Consider the following 27,306-nt stretch of genomic DNA (forward strand, 5'->3'; position numbering starts at 1 on the left):
CTGCCCTCTGCCGAGGAGCTTGCCACCAGTGGACGAAGAGGGACTGGTGAGCCTGCTGCGGGCTGTGTATCCCTGAGGACCTGGAAGAGACAGGTACCTGGGGATACGGGGGAAGGAGTGGCCCAGGGACAGCCATAGCCAGTGGCTGAGACAGGGGCAAGCCCCCATCGGCGTGTTGTGGGCGGGAGCCCCGCCGACTCAGTGGCAACGCCTTTGCCACTGCTCGGGCCCTGGGCTGGGATGCAGTGGAGTCAGGTGGGCCTGCATCCCCCTCCCCACCCCCTTGTCCTCGCCACTCAGGGAGTGCTTACCGTCCCCTGCTCTACTGACCAGAGGACACTGCCTGCTTGCCCACCCTGCCTAAGGGCCGGGGCAATAGACTGCCTGCTTGCCCACCCTGCCTCAAGGCCTGAGGCAGCCGACTACTTGGCAGTCCACCCTGCTGGAGGGCCAGGACCAAGGCTAGTACAGAGGTGCTAATATTCCCCTTTTTGGAAGGTGCAGTGGCCTTCCTCAGAGCCTGGGCCCAAGGAAGGGCCATGACGACCAAGCCGGACAAGACCCTGGCTTATAGTCAGGTTGTCTAAACTTTTTATCATTTTTTGTTGCTCTCCTCTGGACTCTCTCCAGTTTGTCCACATCTTTCCTAAAGTTTGGTTTCCAGAATTGGACACTGTACTGCAGCTGAGGTCTCACCAGTACCAACTAGAGCGGGACAATTACCTCCCATGTCTTACATATGATGCCCAGTTAATACACCCCAGAATAACATTAGTCTTGTTTGCAACTGCATCACTTTGTTGACTCATATTCAATTTGTGATCCACTGTAAACCCTCAGATTGTTTTAATCAGTTCTACTACCTAACCAGTTTCCCATTTTGTCATTGTGCATTTGATTTTTCCTTTCTAAGTGAAGTACTTTGTATTTGCCTATGTTGAATTTCTCTTGTTGATTTCAGACCAGTTCTCCAATTTATCAAGGTCGTTTTGAATTCTAATCCTGTCCTCCAAGTGCTAGCAACCCCTCCCAGTGTGGTTTCATCTGCACATTTTATAAACATACTCTCCAGTCCATTATTCAAGTCATTAATCAACACATTGAATAGTACCAGACCCAGGACACACTTCTATCGGACCCCACTAGATATACCCTCCCAGACTGACAGCTAATCATTGACAGAACATGTCACCTGCATAAAAGACATCCTATCAGAGTGACTCACTGACCTCCTCATTCTGTGTGTTGTCAGAGAGACAGATCCTCTTATGTATAACACTATCCAGTCCTTGGTGGAGTTGTGCTCTGTGTACCACCACAAAGATTAAATCAGAAGCTAGTCTGATGGGTATAAAGAGAAGTGACATCATCAGGGGAGTTGGGGGGAAAAAAAACCCCTCAAATGTAATTGTCGACTGCAGTTTAATGTATCTTGATATGTTTTCATGTACATTTATCAGTACATGTGAATTTTTTTTTTCTAATCTGAAGACAAAGTGATTCCTTAAGGAAATAGGAAAGCTGCTGTTTAAGAGAGGCAGTGATACTCTGACCCTGATTAACAGGCAAAAGGTCAGCTCAGTTGCCCAGTGAGAAAAGTTCCTGCAACAGAGCATGCAAATGCTCTGTCAAATGACAGAGGTGATCAAAGGGAATTTAATTATTTCACCCTGGGTTTACTGTGATTATTTTTGTTGGTTTTCCTGTTCTAAGATTGCTTTAAAGTTTTTGGTAAGGTTTTCTGCTGTAGCTGAGATTTTCTAGGTACAGCAAAGAATGTGGCCTCCAAGAGAGTTGGTTACATTCTCTTCTGGGTTCAAGACTGGCTTTAGTTAGAGCAGCCGAGGAGTTTCTCTAACCTACACAATCTAAAGATAATTCCCAAGAGACCGCTGACCATCTGGGGATAAATGGAATACAATCTGATCTGTTCATATTCCTTACACCAAACCTGCACCAGCATGGGAGGCTGGCATAAGAGCTGCTGGCAACTCCTCCACGTATATCTGAGCAGTTTCGGCTCCGTTTGCACTGGTTGGGTGATGAAATGAAGTGGAGTGGGGATGGCTTGGGCCCTTTATTAGTATTAATTTGGGTTTATAAGAGCAACATGTTACCTACCAAATTTTCAGATAAGCAGAGTATGGACACTTGGTGTAAACTTTTCAAATATGCTTCATTTTAAAAATCAATGAGACTGAGGCGCCTAAGTTATGTAGGGCATTTTTGAACCCCATGGCATGTAAGTAATACAATACACCAATAGTCATTCCATTAAAATATATAAGACAAGCAGCACTTCTTGCTCACCCCCCTGTTCACACACATCCTATCTTTGAAAATATGAAATTTTAACATGCTTTAGGATTCTTCATGGATGCTCACTCTTAGGGATACTGAATCAGGCTGTCTTTCGTTGGGGTATGTGACCGATACAATAAAGTGCTTGCACAAATTATTATTTATTATTCATTTGTACTGAGATATGTGATCCTAAGGATGCATCAATGCTAACTGGCAAAGGGTTCACTGTTCTGCACAGTAGTTCCCAACAGGCCTGACAAACTCACTACATCCAACATATTGCTGTCAGAGTATTTACTGCTAATGAATGTCATGTGAGATCTTAAATTAAAGTTAGGACACTGTTTGTTACCAGATTTGCCTGTCATCTTGAGGTATGCTCATTTATTAGGGTTACCTTCCTGGAAGGGGGTGTATGATTCTATTAATGTACTGCTTGTGTTACTTGTGTGTTCATATGGCTACAAGTCCCCTCCCAATGGAGCTATCCTGCAGGACCTAAGGTTTTCAGGTTTGGGTTCCTGCAGCCCCAGATTCAAATAAACCCCCCACATATACACACACCCATTCCACATTAACCCAGTGCATCTGAGCGGACCTGGTTATCAGCACTCTCAGCTGACCCCTTATATGTCCCTGAACTCAGGAGGCTGGGTGACACAGCACTTTCAGCGGCCACCCTTATATGCCCCTTTGCACTGCACCGGAATAGAGCACACTTCTGAGCAGGCTGGGTTCGAACAGCACTTTCAGCTGCCACCCTTATATGCCCCTGGACTCCGTAGGCTAGGCAGAACAGCACATCTCAGCTGCCTCCCCCCTCACTCTACAATTGTTCTAGCAGTAACCCCCTTGATGAGTAAACCCCATAGGATTTTTGGGCACTCAAGGGATCTTTGGCTTAGGTAAAAGAAGCATTGCTGCAGAACAAGATAGGGAAGCCAAGAACACAAAGGAGTAAATGAAATTTGGAGAGAGAGAGAGAGAGACTGGCAACCAGCTTGATTATAACAGTTAGTTTATTGCCAACTATATAGAACTTATTATACTAACAGTGATACCATACAAGGAGAGAAAAACAATCAAACACTTACAATACTGCAGAGTTACAGTTGGGGTATTGGAGAAAGCTATCCCAGGTTTGATTGCAAAAGTAAAAAGTTATGCCTGGACTAAAAGAGAGAGAGAGAGAGAGTGTGTGTTGGGGGAAGATGGAGGGGGGGGGGTCTCACCACTCCGTGCAGCTCAGAGGTTCCCAGGAGACCGGCTATTCAGTTTAGGATCTGGAGCGCTTGAGACAGGCAGAGCCCCCAACACGATCAGTCAGGAAAACAATGACTCAAGGGAGTATCCCAGAGTGGTTTTCTTTATGCTGGACAATAGGAACTGATCATTCCTGGCTATGGGCAGTATTCCTTGAGGGAGCTCACAATGCAATCAGGCAGATTCAGTGTTTTGCATATCAATAACTAGAACGGTCTGATAACTGCGGAGTTGGGTGTGTGCAGGGTTCATTTACATAAGGAGCAGGGATCTCCCATCATGCAGTGTGCCCTGCTTTGCCAATCCCATAGTTCAATGCAGTTCCTGCTTTGGAGCTTGGTTCTCCATTTGGTATGCTAATTATTGTTCCATCTTCCATGTAGATGAGGCTTCTGTTCTCCATTTCATGTGCTAATTGAGATGCCTCCTTTTTACATCTTTGATGTAGATGAGGCTAGAGGAGTTGCCTTAATCCTATCACCCTTGTTTGGAGGGGTTTAGGTGTGTCTCCCACTGCCTTTTCATTGCTTTTGGTTTCTGGTTAAGGCAGAGGCTTGGGGGGAGGGAGGGATTCAGGTGAGCCAGAGAGAGTAGGGCTTTTGCGCTCTGGTTCCCTGAGAACACAGAGATGACAGGCAACACGGATCCTTACAATCATTGCATGATATATGTATGGATAAAAAATATGTATATGGACTTGTGATAGTGTGTTCACCCCACACTAGCCTAGAAGGGGTTAATGAGGCTGAGAAGGGGTCAATTAATTGGATAGGCTGCAGCTGAGGGGAATAAGGTGACCTAACTAATCCCCTAAATTAATATGGAGCCCATCTGAGAAGGAACAGACTGGGCTAGTATAAAGCCAGGAAGTTGGCAGTAGATAGGGGCTGCAGTGAGGGAGCCTGTAGCTGTATTAGCGAGCAACTGAGCAGCCAGCTGACTGGAAACCTCACCCACCCAGCGATGAGGGTGTAGGAAAAGCTTCAGGGAAACAGCAGCAATGTTTAATATGGGGTGCAGATGTTGGCAGCTGATTAGAGGATCCCTGAGCTGGAACCTGGAGTTGAGGATGGTCTCAGGTTCCCCTACCAGTCACTGGGAAAGAGAGACACTCTGCATAGGGGCTGGGAAGACTGTCAGAGACCATGTATATGGAGAGACTATAATACCCTGGAAGGGGAGGACTATCGTGACCAGACTGGAGGGCCAAGCCAGGAAGCGAGAGCACCCTGAGTTGCAGAGAGAGAAAGCCAACAAGGCATGTGAATGAGCAACGGAAAGGGGTGTCAGATATGGAAAGAGCTAATCCCGAGAGCAGCCAGGAGGAGGTGCCCTAGCAGTGAGTTGACCCCAGGACAATACTAAATGTGTCTAAATCAAGGCTGGGTTAACAAACAGATTTTGAGTCAGACAAAGGAAGCTGATTCAGCTGTCTTGCTGTTGGCCATGTAAATTAAATATTGTAAGTCAGCACAATGGAAGTCAAATCTGCAGATGGAATAAATGGGGGATGGAAAGACACAGAGGATTATCCTGATTATGGGGACAAAACAATGAACTTTGGGAATGTAGGAAGAAGGAAGAGGATGCATCTTTATCCATCACTGAGGGAACTAAAAGGACAGCACTTTTTGCATTTGTCAGAGGTGGATACCAGCCATATTGTCTGGTGATGCTGAGAAATTGCTTTAGATGAGAACCTATTTTAGATGAGGATTGTAGCCATTAAAGTTAAACTTAGACTCTAAGAAACCCGTTATACTTTTTGTTTAATATGTAACCATTTCTTTTCCCATTATCCTTACTCACTGTCTCTTAAATCTTTTTCATCATAAATTTATAATTGTTTTCATTAATCTCATTAATTTTAGATATAGATTTTCATTAATCTCAGTGCTGTGACGTTGTAAAGAAACTGATCCTGAGTTGTACCAGTCAAGCTGTGGGTGTATTGTTCCTTTGAGGACAGCAAACCTGGTAATTTCTGAGAGTGTCCAGTGACAGAGGCTGGACATTATAGGAGAACATTAGATACATTGTATGTGTCCAGAAAAACCTGATTGTGCAAATGGAGCTCTGTATTTATAATGGACCCAAATGGTGTTTTATTCACTAGTGTGTATTATTCCTATTGGAAAGCAGTTAACATCGAGAAAAGGCTACAGAAAATGTTTAGAAGATCTAAAGTACTAATACAGCCACCTAACATTTCATACACCAGCTCAGTTGCACACTAAACTATCCTTTATGATAACTTAAATATTCTTTGATTAAGATCAAAATTCTGTATTGGAATAGGTTGGTTGTATGTCGCACTCACTTTTGTTACAAAGCTGTTAATATTTTCTTTAATAGAAAAATATTTTTTCTTAGAGAACTGAAGCCAATTTTAATGTTTAGTTGCTTGTGTTTCTTTAAGATCTTTAAAAATAGGCTCTGTAAAGAGTCATCAGAATAGCTTTCTATCACAAAATGCTAATTTGCTAAGGTGAGCACTCTGAGATTTAACTTTGAATCATACCAAATTATTATGAACACAAACATACTTGGGAAAGGACTGAGTCCAAACCCACAGACATCAGTAACTGTGTGAGTTTTGGGCAGTATTATTGGAGGCAGGAAATCGGCAGTAATTTAAAATGTGTAAATAAGTTTATTTGAAAAATTCCTGTCTTACAGGGGTTTTTTCCCTCAGAAATCAAACTGGACCAGGTAACTCAAAACTGGTTTTAAAATAGTGCAGAAGTATAACATCTTATAAATTAGACTACTGAATCCTACAAAGTAATGAGATTAGAAAGAAGGTTAGAAGGTAAACACAACCTGGAGTCTAAAGAAAGAAACATGACACATGGTGTATTCTGAAAGTACATTGCAATTGAGTACATCAGAAAGGCGGTAACAGGAAAATGAAAATTAATTACAAGGATGAATATGCACCTGGAATAACTAGCCCACCTTCCTGAATTCAGCTACCAATTGAGACTTCCCTCCCTCTGAATCTGGGCTCACTCAACTCATGAACTTTATTATTTTCTGAAGTGTCCCCATTTGCAGAGGAGCCACCAGGACAGCTTCAACTTTTGTTGAGAAATGTGAAAGAGAGAGCCTTTTGGCACATTGTCACCATTACAATGAATCAGGCAGTGAAATGAAAATAAGCTGGGTCTGGAAACATGAGGTGGGGAGAGAGAAGAAAATAATAGAACAGAAGAAAAACATAAAATAAGAGGATGGCAGACTCTAATATGCTGCATGAAGATGCAAGACTCCTCTCCTGAATTATTTTGCTGCTTGGCCCATGAATAAAAATGCAGATTACTGAAGTTTTCGTTGTTTAAAAAAATTAAGTCAACAGACTTTTTTTTCTTTAAGAACATGTTTTGCATTAATATAGTGAATTCTGTACTGTGTTTGGTTCTTTCCTCTCTCCATAAGATTGTTGATATGGAGCTTTGTGAGGAGTACCTTGAATTTAGCCTCCCTTTTTCAAGTTCCTTTGTTTTGGCAGTAAGAGCCAAATTTGATAGTTCTTACTTAGAAAATAAGTATCTGCAAAGCCCAGCCAAACGGGAATAAAAATTACTTGGTATGGTGCAGAATGGATTATGGAAGGATAGATTTACTCAGAGCTTTGTCGTCATAGGTTAGGTCCTTTTTTTCCTTTCATAGGATTGAAAGAAGATAGACAACAAGTTTATCATTAGCAATAAGAGCTGCTAAATCCAGAATGTAGTAAAAACTGATGTTCTTGCACTGAAACTTGTGGGGAACTGTAAAATCTTAAGGGAGTTTACAGCAGGAACTTTAAAAAGTGAAATCCAAGCTTGCAAAGGCCCATATAGTCTCCTTAACCGAGGAAAAAGTTCTGTTTTTAAAGAACTGAAGATGTTGGAAATCTACTGTAAAAACAAGAATTTACAAGTGCTTGCAATAAGAGGGTAATGGGGAAATGGAACATTTAGATGGCATTTGAAATTAATTGGAAATGTTGCTGGAAACTAAATTTGAGCCACCCTAATGAGTAGAGAATGTTTATAGGATCCCTGGTTTACTAGTATGGTTATTATTTATTAAGCACTGATGATGTGATTGTTGCTGTATGAGTGTGGTGGGGCAGCCAAATGGGGTTAAAGAACACCTGTGGTCACAATCTGCCCGAACCTGTCACACCTCTGAGGCTTGTCAGGCCTGGGAGATGGCCTTTAAAAGGGAGGAATTCAGTACAGTTGGGGTGGCATTTGGAAGCAAGCAGACTGTAACACTAACTGATATATAGCTTGAAAATGCGGTGTGCCTCAGCCCTTTGAGGAACATGATGAGCTGGTCTGTTTTTGTTTTTTTGTGTTAAATCCCAGGACTAAGTCTGCATTTAGCTCTACAGAAGAGTGGGAGCTGAGACTATCTTAAAAGACAGCTTCCCTCTCCCTTACATGAGAAGAAGAACCTGACTTCTTGAGGACAGCAGAAGAGTTTTTCTTTTGTTTGGACTGCTTTATGTCCCCTGGAAGTGAATGGGCTTGGTAAAAGGCTCAGCTGGAGGACTGTGTCCTTTATCCCAGAACTGGGCCACGGAGTTGAGCTACCCAGGGTGTGATGTTTGAGGCAAGCAAGATAACTGCCCTCACTGCAAGAGGGTGGCCTAGAGACATATAACTTTTTGGATAAGAAATAAATGAAGACAGTCTCTGAATCTGAAGAATTTACAGGCAAAAAGACAGATCCAGATACATCAAGACATGATGTGGGGAGCATGAGAGACAATGTTAAAGTACGATGTTAACTTTCTCTCTGTTGAAATCTTCTATTATTGATGTTTCTTACGGGCGAATTATTGCTCATAGATCACTAGAATTACAGAGTAGACCTCAAAGGTTTATTTTTGTGCAGATATTTTAAAATTTTAATGTAAATTTTATGCATCAGAAATGTACTGCATTGAAAGTCGGCTCTTTATCCAGAGAAGAAGGTATTACCTGGTTAGTGACATAGCTCAACTTTTGGATAAGGAAGATAATTTTATTACTCCATTTTGGACAGAGGGATAGAGAAACTGGGTAGGCCACAGTCTATTTGCTAATGCTCCAGGCACTAAGGAACTTTTCACAGAGCCTGTTTAGAAAGACTATCGTGATTTTTACTTTGGCTGTAAAAAGCATGGGCCTGAGTCATCCCTGTATTGGTGCAGAGCCTGGTGCAGGGACTAAAGGAAGATAGTTTGTGCCTCCATGATCCTGGTGCTGGTTCAGCACCCAGTGAAGTTTAGTACATCCCTGGTAGCTGGCTTAGCTTGTGCCCTGGCTGTCGTGGCCCCTGGGCTTTGAGGCAACCAGGAAATGACAGAGCACAGGAATGTCTTAGACATCCTCTCTCAACATTCCTTGGAATGTGAGATGCTGCAGGGCACCAATTATGCAGGTTTTATAAACACATAAGTCCCATTGACTTCACTGCAGACCAGAACAACTATTGACCCAGTGTGCTATACATAAATAAAATAAATGCACCCAGGTGATGATGGGGGGAAATATTTATTGAGAAATCAAACATCTGTTTTCTGACTGACCTCAGCTTACACAATTTAGGAGGAAAAAGTCTGACCTTTTAATATCTAAGTATCTCCAGACTGGAGTGGATGTTGCAGTGACATACACAGAGTGCTTCCTGTAGGGATTATATTTATTTAGCTGGATGGTGCTATGAAACTTGGTTACACAATTGTTGATTAAACTGGAAATGTGAAGAAGCAAGTGCTTGGGAGATGAGCCTGCTGAAATGGAAAAAGACTTGTACATTGGGCCTCATCCTGTTCTCACTGATGTCTTTGGCAATGCTTCCTTTGATATCACTGGGGGCAAGAGCAAGCCATGTATTTGAGGGAGAAATAAGTGTAAAAGAGCAGAAAGTGATCAGGACTTGCATAGATACAGGATGGAATGCATTTAAGAAGACCTCCACCAAGTCCTGGCGGGGTTCCCACAAGTTGAGCACAATAGCAGTTCCTGTGAGCAGGGCTGCTCACATCTGGCTCCCTCCTTAGAGTCAATCACCCAGAAAAAGAAAGAGAGGAAGTGGGGCCATGGCTGTGCAGGACCCCACCTCATTCTGTACCAACTTGCAGAATCGGACTGTGACTTTATTGCCTTCAGTGGAATTACACTGGTACAGTTGACAGCTGAGCTTGGTCCCATATGTTACTTTTTTCAGTTAGAGAAAGCAGTTGTGACAACTGAGTTTCATTTCCTTGTTTAAACTGCGGCACCTATAGGAAGAATGGAAAGAGCTTCTTTCTTTCAGTGCCTCTCAGGGTCAAAGTTGCAAGATGTACTGTGGCTGCACAACTCTGTACTTTCTGTTTTGGGGTAGAACAAGAAGTGGAAATACTCTAAAAAGGAGATGCTATTTTTGCAATATTTCCAGCCCAGCCCATATAAAAATACTAATGGTTTCCCATGAAAGCTTGCTCTCCTGAGATTTGCAGCCCACTTTCTAGGCCAAAAGTCAATGAAGTTTCACTATAAAACATTAGGGAGAAAACTTAAGCACCTTAAGTAGTGCCAAGGGGCCAAATGGCAGGAAGATGAAAATACCCTGTCAACTGTATAAAAACCTAAATAGTCTTTCACAAGGAAAACATCTTGCCAATACTATCAACAGGGATTTCTTTCTTCATTCTAGAAGCTTCATGAGCATGTATTTGGAGTTTGAACAAGAAACATTACAAACAACAAACCTTATTCTATTCTCACATACAGGCCCGCCAGTGGGGGTGGGAGCAAAGGGGGATAATTGCCCAGGAGCCCAGTGATTTAAAAGGGCTCAGGTGGATGGGAGGATAGACACATCAGCCTCTCCTCCATACCCTCCTTTCCCCCGAGGTCCCCACGGCTTGCACTTTCCACCCCTCCCCTGTGCTGAGCTTATTTATTATGCACCTTGCAGGTTCCCTAGGCAGTGAAGAGGTGGTATCTACTATTCAGCTTTCTGGGTTCTGGGTTTGGGTGGGCCTGCGTCCCCCTCCCCCTTCCCTGACCACCCAGGGGGCTTCTAGACTGTTTGCTGGCCCGTTGGAGCTCGGGCTATTGCCTTTGGGCTGCCCCGCCTGAGCCCGGAGACTGTTTCCCTGGCCCAGGCTGGGCCAACCCCTGCCAGAGTAGGGAGTGCGTGTGGCCTCCCTCCGAAACTGACAGGGAGGGACAGCCATCCGCCCTACAGTAATCAATTCATTTAGGTAAAGAGAATTGTCTTGTGTAGACATACCCTATCTGTGCTTCTGTTGATCCTTCTGCATCATCTCACATGTCATTTGATTGATTCAGAAAAGGTTGGAAGGATTATTCACTAGAGAGAAAAAAGCACCAAGAGAGACACATCATTGCACAGATAAGGCTCTCTTCTTTTTTTGCTTTTTCTTGGATTTCATTGCCCCATTCCTCCATTCAATACTATGGCTGTATTGCTTCATATTTGTGGAAAAAATCTTGATTCTATTTCATGAAGTAACTTCTTTGGATACCAAATCCTGTCTCCCATTCTGTCAAGTGCCTGATTATCTCATTAAATGCGGTCATTATTAGTTCCTAGGTGGTTATTATGGTAATACTCAGATGGGGGACCATTCTGGTAAATACTGTACAAACACATAAACAGTCCCTGCCAAAAACTTTACAATCTAAATAGTTAAGACAGCATGGAAGAAAGGAAATATTTTCACCATTTAGCAGCTCTAACACAGTTAATATTCACTCCGGTCAGTCTGTTCAAATAGTAACATTGTAGTCGTCTTCAGATGAGGGAAACTGCAATAAATTAGTCCTATTTTTGGCATTAATATGCCTTCAGGTTTCCAAAAGGGTTGAGTATCTTAAATGTTGGATGTTAGGAAAGAAAAGTAGTGCACTCATTTCTCTCTCTCATTCTAGTGTCAAGAAGTGACTGAAAAAACCTATGAAAAAATTCTCAGCTCAGCAAAGGAACTATCCAAAAATCACCTACTGAATATCAGACTTTAAACTGTTTAAAATCAATGACTTAGGCTGAAAAGAGCAGATTTTTGTTGACCTTTTCAAAAAAAAACAAAAAAAACTAGCAGGATCATATTGCTAAGCACATAGAGGTGGTGTTTTGATTTTGTTTTTTCTTCTGCTGATCGATACTTGTGTAGTCCAGTGGTTCTCAACCAGGGGTACACATACCTCTAGGGGTATGCAGAGGTCCTTCCGGGGGTACATCAACTCATCTAGATATTTGCCTAGTTTTACAACAGGCTACATAAAAAGCACTAGTGAAGTCAGTACAAACTATGATTTCATACAGACAATGGCTTGTTTATACAGCTCTATATACTATACGCTGAAATGTAAGTACAATATTTATATTCCAATAGATTTATTTTATAATTATATGGTAAAAATGAGAAAGTAAGCAATTTTTCAGTAATAGTGTGTGACGCTTTTGTATTTTTATGTCTGGTTTTGTAGGCAAGTAGTTTTTAAGTGAGGTGAAAATTGGGGTTGCAAGACAAATCAGACTCCTGAAAGGGATACAGTATGCTGGAAAGATTGAGAGACACTGGTGTGGTCAATACACACTATTGACATTTTTGCATATTCTGAAAAAGAAACAAAATTATAAATGATAGTCTACAGCATTTCCCCCTTGCACGATTTTGAATAAATTAAGCCGTTAATCATACTAGTGGTTTTTAAATATATTTTATGGGGTAAAGAGGAGCAGTTCTGCAGGGTCCATAGTCCCTTCGGTGGGGGTGGAGGGTGCTGGGTCCTTCCAACTCCCTCTCACTTCAGTGAGGGTTGAAAGAACTTGTCACCTTCTGAGGGCTCTCAGCCCGTCATAGGAGCAAGTCCAAGAGCAGTCATGGCAGGAATGCAAATGAATTCCATGATACCATTTTAATCAACAGTATCCAAAGACAACTGTTACTGCCACCCATCCAATTGAGGGGAGGGGATATGAGGGAGAGTAAAGAGAGGCCAACTGTTTAACAGAAATGCCAGTTGCATGATGTGGCGTGCTATGATGAATTCTAATTCAGTTTGGACAAGGAGCAATGACCTGAAGGAAGGGAAGCATTTAGGCAACTTTATTAGGAACAAGTTATTAGCAGCAAGGGCAACTGGGTGAACAGGAATAGACTCCTGAGGGTGGTGACGGATACTCAAAAATGAGTTGTGGGGCTGATGTTGCAAGTCCTGCAAGGGGCTCAAATTGTGTAGCCCAAAGAGCACTTTTTGTCAGTCTAGATATGTTTCTGGACAATTAAAAAGTCTGAGAACAGTTCACAAAATAAATCTGACTCTTTAAAATAGAAAAGTTATAGGAAGTGTGAAAGTCACTACAGCAAATTCATTTTTTCTTAACTCTATAGTCTACTGAAGAGTTCCAAGCTCGCTGTCGCCTTCCCAGCAGAAACAGAGCAACATCAATCTAACAGCTGCTTCAGTTTCTCCCCTGGGCCAAATCCATCCTCACTCCTTACTTAGGCAAACTCTAAAACATTTTTAAGAGTCTATGCCCTGTTTGTCTCCCATTTTTTTTTTTTTTTTTTTTTAAATGAAAATTCCCCCTCAATGGCCTTCCCACTGTTCATATCTCAGCCATCCAAAATATGGCCACTAAAACGATTTTCCTTGTCCAATCATCGTTAGAATTCCTGCACGATCTCCCAAAACACATGACCAATGGGTCAAGTTTACATTTATTGTCATCTATAAGGCTAAATCACCCATACTTACCTTCATCTCCATTCTACTTTCTTACTATGACACCCTCTCTCTCTCTTCCACTCCTTTGTCATATACCCCTTCCCCTGCCCCAGTATGTTTCCCCCTTTCCTCCTCATTCGTTTATGGGCCCACAACATGCCCATCTTCTGTAGTTTAGAGATGGATGTGGCTCATTCTATTAGTGCTTCTCTTTAGTCTAGCTAAAGGGTGTTGACCTGACATCATGCAAGGTGCTCACTTCCTCTAGAGACTGAGATGCCGATACAGTGCTCCCATTGCCTGCTGACCAGGGAGTTCAGAACTAAGAATGGCATCTAAACTTGAATCCCTGAATGGCAGCCCATGCTGGTGCCAGCTCAGATACAGATGATGAAGTTTTAAAAGTGTCCTGCTTTACTTCCTGTTTTTTCTCTCAGCAGCTCTAAGAAGACAAGGAGCCATGTTGCCATATTGTCATCAAGAGATTCCGGTAAATCAAAAATATTGAGTGGCCACTTATGGTCAGATCCAATGGTGGTGTAAATCAGGGTAGCTCCACTTAAGTAAATTGAACCACACCAATTTACATTGAGGAAGGGTCTGGCACAGAGAGGGTTTCTCAGTAAAATCTACAATATGAAATGTTTATGTATGTCTTTGTTCTATAGTTGTGTGTATTGCAAAACGCTGGTACACTGTGACTTTCAATTTAATACATATTTTGCATGACCACCCCCACAAAGTAAAATGACTTTTTATACTGTGGTTTATGGCAACTTTGAGGAAAACGCATCGTTTCAGATATAAAGTATATAATTTATTTGTTTTACTGAATTTTTTTTGGCTGCCGATTGCTACAGCATGTAGTCACTCTAACAACCCCTCCCCCCAAAACATGCAAACTATAAATTATAAAAGCCACTTGCAGGGTGTAGCAACAAGGTTGTACAGATGTGTCCAGCGATATAGCAACCATTACATTGCTGGCACCCAACAAATATGCAAAACATTAACCAGCATTGAGCTTAGATAAAAGCATTTTGTGTCAATGGCTTTCAAACCCAGGCTCTGGGGCTGGGGGTGAGCACCAAAAGCAAGGCCACTCATATTGAACACTCTTCACAAGTCCTGGGGAGTTCACACCATGAGAGCAGATACAGCAGATCTTTTCCATTCAGTGTTTGCTCTGCACTGATGGGATATGATTCTGATCTTATTCACATCAGTGTAAATCAGGTGTCAGCTGTACCACATATAAATATGTTTCAAAATAAAAGGTGGGCTGTAACCCTTTAGGTTACAGGGCAAAAGCCTCAGGAGAGAGATTCAATGCAGAGGATGCAAGGCAGTAAAATCGCTGCCATGTTCATCTGAGGGGTTCCATCAGGCACGAGCAGCTTTAAAATCCAGGAGCCCTGCTCACAGCAGTTCACTGGGAGATAAACTAACTCAGCTCATTTCCTGCCCAGGTCCCATCCTATCCATGGTCAACCTTAAACATTTTGTGGACAATGCCATTCAGCTCCGCATCCCTAGCTCAATGGGGGATGTTGCAGGCAGGGAAAACTCTGTCACTGAGGCTGTGTAGCTCAGCTTCCTTCAGAAGAAACTAGAGGAGCCTAGATAGTAGCCACCTCAAACTTTGTATCAGACTTACTGACACTTGAGCAAGTCTGATGCTTACATGGGCCATAAATGGGAAAAGTGACATCTGTGACCCCAGAAATGTAAACGTTCAGAGCCAGAGACTATATCAGTGTCCATCCTGTGGGAAGAAAAGCTTTCATAGTTAAATGAAAATGTTAGATTAAATATTAAGATGCTGATTCTCCATTCCATTATACCAGTGTCACTACACTGACTAAATGTTTGAATATTAAATCTATTCTGACAGGCTGGAAACTGATATGCAACCTCTGGCACTGGGCTCCAAAGCTGCTGTTTGTATCACAAATGATGCCATTTACTAGAAACGTGATAATTAGCAGCAGCAAGAGATGCTATATTTGCTTTAATTGCACTCTTTTATTTTGAACTACAATTTAGAGTTTATAAATGTCATGAAATCCACTTTTCAGCATATCTTTCAGAACCCTGCATCAAACAACAAGGCCTTGACAAAAGCAGTTCCCTCGCTGTGTGACAGAAAGCAGCTGCACCAATCCTGCCAGTCTTCCGCATGTTTTTCTCAACTTAAACTGGGGGGCAGCCTAAACTTTACAGAAGGCATTCAAACCCTGCAGAGAAACACCAGAGGCTCAAACCTCTTCCCCAGCACCCATCACAGAGTTAGGTAGGAAACCAGTACAGCAGCAGATTCTTGCTTGTGCTAAAATAGGATAACGAATGGCTTCAGGGCACATGGAGAGGCCAATGCCATCTATTAAGTAGTCTGAAGGTAATTAAGCAAAACAATATCATATGATTTACAGAGTAATTACATAGCTCAAAGAGATCATTCTAAATATTGAATACCAGTAGTAGTAGTAGTAGTAGTAGTAGTACTAGTACTAAGAATGGACAATTCATGCAGGATCAGATTACTCAAATATTTGTCTTTTGAATAATGAACAAATTTGTAAAACTAATGGTTTATTCACACAATTCTCACCGAGAATGACAATAGCTAAATTCAACAAATTGTTCACCATAATTAATTAAACTAATTCTAATCAAGTTTGCTCTAAAATCATAAGAATTGCTATCCAGAGGTGGGTGAGTTTTTTTTTTTAGTGTTTTTTCCACTTTTGGTTCACATCTGCCCTCAGTACTGAATATTCAGTTAATTCTATTCACCTTTACACTAAAATTGAGAAGTTGAGAAAGGTATGTACATTGCACACCAACAGCCTAATAATTGTCAAGTTTTTTGTAGGCAAAGAATACTGTCTATCATGCTGACCAGTATTGTTTCATTGTTTACTTTAACATCTGTCTGTTTCCATCTGTTCTCGTCTTAAATTTAGATTGTAAGCTCCTTGGGACAGGGCCTGTCTTTTTGTTCTGTGCTAGTACAATGGTCCATGATGAGGGTTCCTAGGTGCTACAGTAATGCAAATAATCTTTTTCTTCTTTTCATCCTGGTACATCTTAGCAATTATTTATTACAGTAGCACCTGCAAACCCTGAGTGGAATGAAAGTCAGGCTGTGTGCACAGAGGCAGACCTGGTTCAAGACTGTTGAAGAGTTTTGAATTTTAATTGTTTTCTTCAAATTAAATCAAGTATTTGTTAGATGTACTCATCCATTCAGGAACAGACAAAGAGAACAGTACCACGTGACTGTCCTACCACAACTTGGATTTTAAACATTAAGCATTTGTGATCAATCCAAAAAGAAGAAACTGAATACAGATTCATAAAAAGATCTATTCTTTGAGCAAGAAAACAGGCTAAGCACATTGAATAAATTATTTCTTATGAATGACTCACTCAGCTCTAATTGTGGAGTAACTCAATATTTGTAAAGCACTTCAGATTTGGAAGGAGCTCTGTAAATGCCAAAGCATTAGTCTATTGCTCAAGAAATCTCCTCAGTTTAGACCCCCTTAGATGATTCCTACCTGCTCTTTTCAATATTCTTCTTGGTTCCAAATAACTTTCTTTCTAATTTCCTTGTAATCCTCAGGTTTGGCTGCCACCGTGCCTCTTAGTAAAACATTGGCAGGAGTCTCAATCTCCCATTTCAGAAGCTTATTTTAAAGGGCATCCCATACTCCCGGGTATGCTGCTGCACACAACGCTCCATTTGACATTTGCTTCGCCGAGGTCAGTATAGAAAAAAGCATTGAGTGATATTTAAAAATGAACTGAGGTACCAGGTTACTATCTGTAATGAACTGTCTAAGAGAGTGTGACTGATTCACAGAGAAGAAAAAACTTTACTGCTACTGATAGAAGTAGAATCACCTTTATGTCAAGAAGTAGCGTCTGCATTTTTGTAGTCAAAGGTCGGTGGGGTCTCATTGATGAAAACGATAATGTCTGTATGCATGCAGCATTTGTAATTGTGACAGCTTAAATTAGTGTAACAAAATTGCTGTCTTTTTGCTATAAGTGCCATCCAAAGGATGTCAGAGGAAAATAGAATTGTTGTAATTTCAATAGCTAGGTTTTGTCCCTGGATATGGTCATCCTTCAAGCATGGAAAACAGTCTTCGCTCAAAGGAAAAGCATTTGGCTTTTTGGTTACATGACAAAGGTATTCGTAGGTAAATCAAAAAACATGTTCAGTTTTTAGTATTGGTGTTATATGCCCATTTTCTTTTGCTTTTATGAATGTACTGCTTATATTTAGGCTAGATGACGGTCGGTTAGTTATGCTTCTGGAAAAGGATTTTATCTTTGTGCATTTTCTGATGTCACATGCTTCTACAATCTGCTTTTTCCCTTAACAGTCACTGAAGTTTCTTACTTCTTTGGTTCCTGTGTTTTTGTTCAGTGACTAATTCTATATTCGTGCACCATGCATAACACCTGCCATTTTGATAGCAACACTATACAGTGTAGTAGAAGGAATATGAATGAGCTTCATATATCTCCTGTATTTGAGAGTAGAATAAAGGAGGATCTGGGAACAATAGATCGTTAAGTCAATTGAGAGCTACATTCTGAATATATTAGTAGGAGGTAAATTTACAAAACACTTAGAACCATGCAAGTCACCAAAGGAGAACTCAGGGTCAGAAAGAGAGAGATAATACCTGACAGGTTGCTTGAATTCTTAGAGAACATAATGAAAAATATAAACATTTTTTCCTGAGTTTAATTAGATCATTCAATATTATACTTTACTCCATACAGCAATTAGTGATGTTGATCATCAAAAATATGATATGGGAGAACACTAATGAAACAGACTAAAAATTAGCTAGGAAAGAGGTGTCTGACAGAGGTTTAAAATACCCCTCCATCCTAGAAAACTTCAGGTAGTAAAGAAGTGGTTAATTTTCTGCCTATGGTTCCTATTTAATTCAGGAACAGACTGGATGGATAGCTGGGGAAAGATTGTGTTTCTATTTTCTTCCCCAGATCATTTTTTCTTTCCCTTATTCCCTTTTCTTTCTCTTTAAGCTGCTCTCTGCAGCAGAACTGTGTTTGAAGGGAGAAAAAAATTAAAATGGAGGAGAGACCATTTATAAAATTAGCTCCTCCCAGAGGTGTGGTTACAACAATTAGGGGTTGAATCTAAGGTCTTATATATTCAGTTCTGGCTGTAAGGACAGTTAGTGTGGTTTACTCTGGTATTGATTGAGTGTGGCTAAGAGTTTTTTCCTTAGGTCAGCCAAAGCTCTTCTTTGTGAATCTAGCTAATGTAAATATAGTCTGTTTTATATGTGTGCTGTTCTTTTCGTTTACTCTTCTTACTTTTTAAACATGTCTTACTTTAAACTTTTTATTACAAGCATTATCTGTTGCACCTGAAATTTGGATATACACATGGACTGTTTGGTTTAAAAAAAAAAAAAAAAAAAAAAAAAAAATTCTCCAGACCCCATCACAAAAAGAAATGTGGCTGTCAGCAAAAGGAAAGAGAGAGTCAGAAAAAAGCTCTGGGCACATAGGCACTAGGTATTCTACACCAGACTTCTCAGATGGGTAGGAAGCCTTCTCCACCATCTCTATTGCTAGCATGTTTCTTCTAATTTCTAGTTGAATTTTTTTTATTAACATAAAGCCTTTATTCTTTTTGTTTTCGTTCTAGAGTCTGGTGTAAACAGCCCTTTTCTCTCTTACATTTTTTAATCTTTTAAGAACCAAAAAATATTGCTCTTAAAGGCTATGAAGGCAATGGAATGTATATGTATGTACCTGAGAGAGAATCTGAGCCCCTGTGTTCATACAGAGTAATCCATGATCTCATTTGAACATTTTGTTAGGTTCAGTTCCCTTAACCTGTCTTCATAAGACATATTCTAAAGTCAATGGTATCTTTGATTTGTTTTCAGAAAATTCAGGAATTGAATAGATAATAAATAAGGGGCCACAACACTTGGTAACTAGGCTCAGTGTAGCTGGGTTTAATAGGGGAAAAGAAACAAGAAACCAGAAGGATTTAAGGGATGATAAATGATTTGAGCAGTGCAGTTTACAAAGGGTCAGTAAAAGAGGGAAATGACTAAACAGAAACATATCCTTCAATAGAGACCAGTTCAGAACACAGAAAGAGAACGTGGGGAGGGGGAAATCTTAACATGTTAATAGTATTTGAACCAGGCTTAGCAGCTATAAATAATGGAAAGAAGTATAAGCTATATAGTTGGAGAGGCAGAGTCTAGGTGGTTGGGGTATGGAGTAAGCTTCCGGTGTTAGTAGTAAAAGATGTAAGAATAATTTTGAGAGAGAGATACCATTTTGGAATAGAAGACTGTTGGGGACATAATCACTAAATCTTTTAAATTAAGATGCCAATATTGCAGTTTTGCAGAAAGAGAGTGAGGTATATGCCAGTATGTATAGTATTTCTTGAAAAACAAATTTATATCATAAGAGGAATAAAATAGGTTATGTGTTTCCCATTTTCCCCAACACTTTCATGGGCTTACTGCTTGCTGGGTCTTTTGTGAACCAAGACTCCCCCTGACTAAAACAGATTAGGAATCTGTTTCTTCCCTCTGAATATCTTAAAATACTGTCCCCCCAGCTCCGTGAATGTGTTGACAGCTTTATTCAGTGAAGGGAAATGTTCCCAAGTAACTTTTGGCTTTTGAATTCACTTTCTCCTTGGTCCAAAATAGTCTAATTCTGATAAGCTTTGCAACATTACCTGAAAGTTATCTCTTATCCCAGGCACTGGAAAATAGGAGTGTGAAATTGGAGTTCGGTGGGGGATGAGCTGTTTAGAAGCCTGACTTAATGGCAGTCTGTTATATTAAATTGCCCTGGTACATTTAGGATATTTATTTTTAAGTGGCTATCAAGAATGTATAGATGTTCACTTTGTTAGCATTTGTATACATCTAATAAACATACAAAGTGAATCCTGGCCATCCAGCCCACATCTCTTATGTTGTAGCATTTCTACCTTCTCCCTTCTTTTTCCCCAATTCTTAAATTATACGTCTTATCTATTTTCCTTTTCCTGCCTTTTTGGTTCTGATACACACTTGCAAGAATGGTCTGATTGCACAATCTGGAAGGGCTATGTAATTGTGATGAGCTGGGTTAAATCTTCTTGTGGGTTAAGTTAAACCTCACTGAAACTGATGTGTGAACCTACCCTTCACTTAAGATTGTGGTGAAAGAGTCACACTTAAAACAAGGCCTACTAAGGTTTGCCCAGAAAGTAGCAAGTAGGGTGGGTGGGTGTGTGTGTGTGTGTGTGTGTGTGTGTAAAAATAAATATTAAGCAAGCTGAAGTGTGGGGGGAAAAAAAGAGAGAGACTGATAGCACAGAAAAAAAGCAAAGCGGCAGCCAGGAGCAACCCTGGGAAGCCTAGACAAACATTTTGGGTCAAGAGTGCTTGTTGAAAGTATAGGCCTGGAAGTTAAGAAACCACTCCATTTACTTCTGGTTCCTCCAGCATTCATAGAAATATGACTCTGTACATTCCTGGTAAATAAACAAGATCCCAGCTACCAGATTCTACCATCAATTTCTACCCCCAACTGGAACATCTCTAGGGCCCCAAAGTTTGACTAGTTGCTCAGGTCAAAAACGTGTAACAATATTATAGGCTTCCCACCTCAAACCATTAAACAGAAAAACAATTTGAATTCAGTCTTAACAACACATTAAACATACAGTATTCCTAAGACACAAATATAACTTTAACTCCATATCAATAAATGCTAAGAACTCATTCTGCCAGGATCTTACAACGAAGAAAGGTGATGATGCATGTAAAAATCTTAAAGCACCGCTGCTTCTTTTTTCTGCTGGATAACTTCTGAAATCCTCTCTGACTTCACATACTAGTAAATGATTCCAGACAAACATGACACTAATGTATTGAAGCCTGAACCCAGATACAGTGAAGCTACAATAACTGGGAGTAGTAAGGTACCTGCATGTATATAGTAAAAGGGATGATGGTTGGCTGATGTGTAATATTTCAAGTCTTACTAAAAATGACTTTTTTTGCTAGGAAGGAGCAGAGCTCATTAAAGGAACAGCTCATTGCTTTCTGTGAGGAAGCATGTTCTCATATGCTGTGACCTATTGTTACAAATCATACAGCGAGGGGTTCCAGCTGCAAAATCTAGAACCAGATCTCAATTTGAACACTACAAAGATAGGAATGTTTTGATGTGGGAGTTTGATTTCTTCTATTATAAAGATAGAGGGGCTACTTTTAAAATGGGATATGGATCTAGGTTTGGATTTCAACTCACCTCTGAATATGATTGAGAAAAGAGTTTTGATTAAGACTCATCTCTAAATATTAAGCCAGTAGACTTTGGGCTAGATTTTTAAGATATACTTAGATGCTTAAAGATATGCATGGATGCTTGAGATTTTCAAAAGCACGCAGGCAACTAATTCACATTTATTTCAATCGGAGTTGAGTACCTATTAGATTTTTGAAAGTGCCTGTGTGCCTATCTGTAGGTGAAGACAGGAGACAACTCATAAGTCAGTCCCTCACCATATCTAATGCAAGCTTGGAATCTCACAAATCATAAGACAAATAACATACACTATAGATTTCCCCAAATGACCAGACAAATGGAGTAGCTAATGAGTTCCACAATTGCAGGTTATGTGCTTTCTGTTCATATAATACTCTCTATATTATTGTCCAGGCAGGGGCAATAGGGTATATGATTTTCTACATACCATGTCCTTCAAGTTAGTGCAAACTAATGCCATTGTTTCTGTAGTGGCAACTGAAACAGCAACTCCAAATTTATTTTTTAGAAGATAATTGCATTATCTCATAACATTAACACAGTCAAATATAGCTTGACTGACTGTTTCCAATATTTTAACCCGTTCTCTGTTAAAAGTTAGTTTTCATTCACAAAATGTGAGTTAAACCTTCAGTATGGTTCAGATTAGTTTGTCTACTCCAACTAATGTGTAATTACTGTATCTGACATCAGGGTCCAAATCTTTAGTTAGTGTCATTCATCATAGTTATTATTTACTATTTTTATTATCTTGGAACCTGGAAGTCCCAGTCCTGGACAAGGACCCATTATACCAGGTGCTGTATAAACACACAACAAAAAAATGGTCCCTACCATATAGACAGACACAGGGGAAGAAATTGGGGAGTACGAGGAAACGAGACAATACTGGCCAGCATAATAGGCAGTGGTCTCAGCACAGTTCCACTGAAACAAATGGAATGACACCAGTCTGTTAGGTGAAGATCTACCTTCAGGACTGTAAAATGAATACAATACAATTACTGTATAAATAAAGGCAAAATATTTAGATGAGAAACAAAAGGTTATACAAAATATAACAACTTTGGGGGAAATTTTCAAAAGTACCTATGAAGTTTAGGAGCCCAGATTTTATTCATTTTCGATGGTATTGAATAGCTGTGACACTCTTGAGTACCTTTTCCAGACCTGACAAAGAGCTCTGTGTAAGCTCAAAACCTTGACTCTATGACCAACAGAAGATGGTCCAATGAAAAATATTTCCTCATCCAGCTTGTCTCTCTAATACATCTATTAAACATTTGTGAATCTCTCCCTCTCTATCTCTAAGTAAAAACAATGAGAGTCCTGTAGCACTTTAAAAACTAACAAATTTAATTTCTGCAGGCATAAACTTTCATGGGCTGTAACCCACTTCATCAGATGTAAAGAATAGAAATCACATAGGAGGTATATATACATATCCAAGGGTAAGTAACAACAATGGGGAAGCAAAGTCCTTTCAGTTAGAGTAATTGAGGCCCATTCACAACCATTGATTAGGGGGTGAGACTGTGTGAACAGTGACCATTACTACTTGTAATGAGAACACCATTCCAAGTCCCGATTCAGACCCAGTTTGATTGTGTCAAGTTTGCAGATGATTTCTAGCTCATCAGTTTCTCTTTTAAGTCTGTTTTTGAAGTCTTTTTGGTAGAAGTATGGCAACTTTCAGGTCAGTGACAGAGTGTCCTGAGAGATTGAAGTACTCTCCGACTGGTTTATGGATGTTATTTTTTTATGTCTGATTTGTGTCCATTTATTCTTTAGCGTAGTGACAGGCCGGTTTGGCCAATGAACATGGCAGAGGGGCTCAGGGGGTGTGTCTGTGTAGATTTGTTCCTGTGTTTCTTTAGGGAGTTTCTCAAGTAGGTGTTGTCGTTTCTTTTGGTATTCCTCAGTGGAATCGGACAGTAGTGTCTTGTAAAATGTGGTGTTGGAGGGTTGTTTGGCAGCCTCCTGTTCGTAATCAGATCTATTCACGATGACAACGGCACCTCCTTTGTCTGCCTCTTTGATTATGATGTCAGAGTTGTTACTGAGGCTGTGAATGGCGTTGCGTTCTGCATGGCTGATTGCCCCATAACTTCAGCCATTCAGAACGTAGCCATCTCTAAGTAGTTCACTTTCCTGTTAGAAAATTCATTAAATGTACTAGTGACTTCTACCAATGCTGTCTTTATTCCCTCTTTCCTACGTTAGGAAAGTTGAAGAAAGCAGAGCTGTCATCAATGCCTTTCTAAATTCTCTCTTTATTAGCACTGAGGCTAATGTTTCCTTTATGAATTCATAAATTCTCACTTAATATTGGACTAGACTGGAGAAATCACAGGACAATGTGTGGCAAGGAGTGATCCTTCAGTGATAGGGGTAATAATGGGTCTTTTCCTTCTCTAATTTCTGATATTTTACAACATTTTGGGGATAATTAAATCTGTTTTAAAAAGCAGCTTAGATAGGATTGAGATTTTAAAAAAGTAAGTAAACCAAATGCAAAACATTTCAATATAATAATTTGACTGGGATTTTAAATGTCAGGAAATTTAAGTTATAGTTCCCACAACTATAATTTGGCCACATTGCACATATCTAAGAAGAGACAGAAAATAATGTCAACACTTCCCATTATAAGATCTTGTTTTCAGTTGCTTATAACTTTGTCAAACTTTAATTGTTTGGGCTGAAATTTTCCATACTAGGTATCTGCCTCAGGCTGAATTTTTTGGAAAATTTTAGCCACAACATTTCAGTTGTTTCTGAGAATGTGGCAATGGAAAGTACATTGTTCTGAACATATTAAAAAAAAATTCTGGCAACCTTTTCTTAGAAAAGCTCTAGCACCACTATGCTTTGGAGCAGGGAATTGAAATTTAACGGAGGAATGGCTTTTGTGTCAGAGATGTGTTTTTTGCTAGCCCTAGGAAAATCCACCCAAATTTTGCCAAATTATTAGCTTTCGAAAAATCACAGATTGCACTTGCGCAGTAGAGACTTAGATTTTTAGCAGCTAAATTCCCTGAAGATTCTGTTTACACTAGGGATGGTCTAAACCAGGGCTCAGCTGGACTTTTCCTGGGCTGGTGCAGGTTGTGCCATGTCTGTATCTGGGCACCGGAACTGAGTAGGGAGAATATCTTTCCTATGCTCACAGTGACTGACCTGCTCGGCCCTGCTGGCATGGAGGAAGAAGCTCCCTGACTTGAATGCAGTGAGGACAAGAGCCAGAGTTAGCAGGAGCATAGGAAGTAGAATGAGATAAAAGGTCTGGTGGGAAAGACAGGGATTGCAGGCTAGCAGGAGGGATTGGAAAACTGGCACTGGGAGTTGGGGTGGGAGAAGACTGGGGCTGGCAGGGCAAGGATTGAGAACCAGAGGGGTAGGTAGAAGGAGATAAGGGAGGAGGGGAGACAGGATGCAGGGGAAGAATTGGGGCTGGCTGGACAAAAAGATGGAAATAAGGAGCTAGTAGTGATGGTTGGGATTCTGAGATTGAATAAGGAGCTTGGAGAGAGAGATTAAAGCAAGGCCAATGGTGCAGAATGCCTGCTCTAAAAGCATTTAAACCTGTAAACATGGTAATATGACAATACACAATAAAAATTAATAATTGCCCCATTGTATGGTGTCTTTTGGCCTCAGATTCCAAAAAGCTTTACAATCTTGTCTTAGCTGAGCAACAAAACAGCTCTACAATGGAGGCAAGTATTACCCTCCTTTTAGTAAATGCTGTGAAGCTCAGCAGTTAAGTCAAATCCTCAGAAGCTGTAAATTAGCATAGCTCCATTGACTTCATTGCAGCTACATTGATTTAGCATCTGGACGATTATATTTCATTACTATATAAAAAGTGAATGCCAGCTACCAATTATCATGAGAGGATGGGAGGCACGTTGATGATTAGAGGTTTTATTTCTACAAAGTGTTGGAAAACATAAGAACTGATCCAAAAATATAACCAGAAATCTTGTGCATCATGAAGTCTCTGTTGGAAAACAGCTGTTTGACTAAGACTTAATTTATCAAGGAGATAATGACACAAAACATTCTTCTAGACTATGTAGAGCCTATTTAAACTAAAAAATGGTATCTGGAGAATTAATTAGGATAGAGTAATATCCTTGGAGCTCTGACCTCCAGCCCGTTGAACAAATATGGTATTAACATTACTCAAGATTATGAACAGCAAATATATCTGCTGAAATATTGAAAAAATTGCATCGTTACATTGATTCTGAGACAGGCGGTGACATGAGACACAGAAAAGATTTGGGCTTTAAACTATGGCTGTAACTTTATTAAACTTTAAGGACAACAATTAAAGGTTTAACATTTTACACCTTATAGCGTACCCAGCACAAAATAATGTAGTATTAAACTGGCCCCAATGGCCATAGTCCAAATCCAACTGGAAGGGTAGCTGCAAGCCTTCACCTGGAATCTGGATCTAGCTGCCAAGATCCCCTGACCCCTTTTTGCACCAGTTTTGAGGGTCAGCTTGGTGGAACCACAGGCCATACCAGACATTGAGGTTCATAGTCTCATTCTTCACTACGTAGATCTTTGACCTTCCTATCAGTTCACTGGGCTCCACTCCTGGTCCCCCACTAACCAGACAACCCTGATCTGAACATCTGCTTCAGTTGTGAAAAACTAACTAAATCATGAGACACAACCAAACCTCTTGGGTTCTGAAAGGAAGGAGAAAACCATCAAAGCATGGACCAGTCTTTCTCTGGGAGAAAAGTTCCTTCTTGATTCCAAATGGTGACCAGCTAGCTCACTCTTCAGTATATCAAAAAATTCTGCAGCCTACTTCAGTCATGTGACATTTCCAACATATGTGGAGAATAGGGTTGGTAAGAATGTTAAAGGGGCCCTGGTAAGTGGTCAGATGGTCCCTTCCTTGGAAGGCTCTTAAGAACAATGGGGGTCAACTACTATATTCAAACCAACCAATCAGGCCTCATGTAGGTTGGTTGGTCAGTCAGGGCTATACTAATTTGATTTAATACTGTATTTTAAATGAATTCCAAATTTATCTCTTTAAACATTTTTCTCTCTGATAGCTTTGCACCCTTCTATATAAATCAAGGCATTTTAGAGATAAGGGTCAATCCATATAATGGAATATTTCAATAAGTACCAAATTTTTAAACCTGCTGCCCATTTAAATAGCCAATTTAAACAAGACAGAATTAAGGATGTATTGTTTCCCTTTCTAGAGCTCCCAGCTATAGCATTATGAATTATGGAGTCCTGGAGCTGAGGAAGGAGACTGGAAGAATGTTTTGTTTAGACTGTTACAATGGCCAATTCAACATCATATGAGGAATGCTGTAGGTTAGGAGTGAGCTAAACTGGCAAAGATACTATAAATGTGATGAGTTTCTGAACTGAAATGATTTAACTTATAGCCACAGTTTTCTTCAAATTTCTTTCCAATATCTAAGGCTTTTAGCATTTACTGCCTTTTTATACTAGCGACTAAACACCCCCTAACAGATAACCTTTCCAGTTTTATCGTTGCATGCCTCAGATTTAAATATGTTTTACAACTTAGTTGTGAATGATGGTTTACCTGGGGTTTTTTTTCCCATCTCTGTCACTAGCTTGCTGTGTGCCACTCACTTGCAAGTCACTA

At 40.3% G+C, this 27,306-nt stretch overlaps 1 long non-coding RNA gene across 1 annotated transcript; it reads left to right on the forward strand.

Moving 5' to 3' along the window:
- Window positions 1-4,518: 4,518 nt before the first annotated feature.
- On the forward strand, window positions 4,519-10,137 carry LOC137155552 (uncharacterized). Its single transcript, XR_010920516.1, has 2 exons — window positions 4,519-4,906; window positions 7,926-10,137. It is a non-coding gene; the product is annotated as an uncharacterized lncRNA (long non-coding RNA).
- The last annotated feature ends 17,169 nt before the right edge of the window (window positions 10,138-27,306 follow it).

The sequence above is a fragment of the Emydura macquarii genome, unplaced genomic scaffold (assembly GCF_026122565.2).
Source record: "Emydura macquarii macquarii isolate MOO-44397 ecotype Brisbane River unplaced genomic scaffold, CSIRO-AGI_Emac_v2 contig_1363, whole genome shotgun sequence".
Taxonomy (NCBI): Eukaryota; Metazoa; Chordata; order Testudines; family Chelidae; genus Emydura; species Emydura macquarii.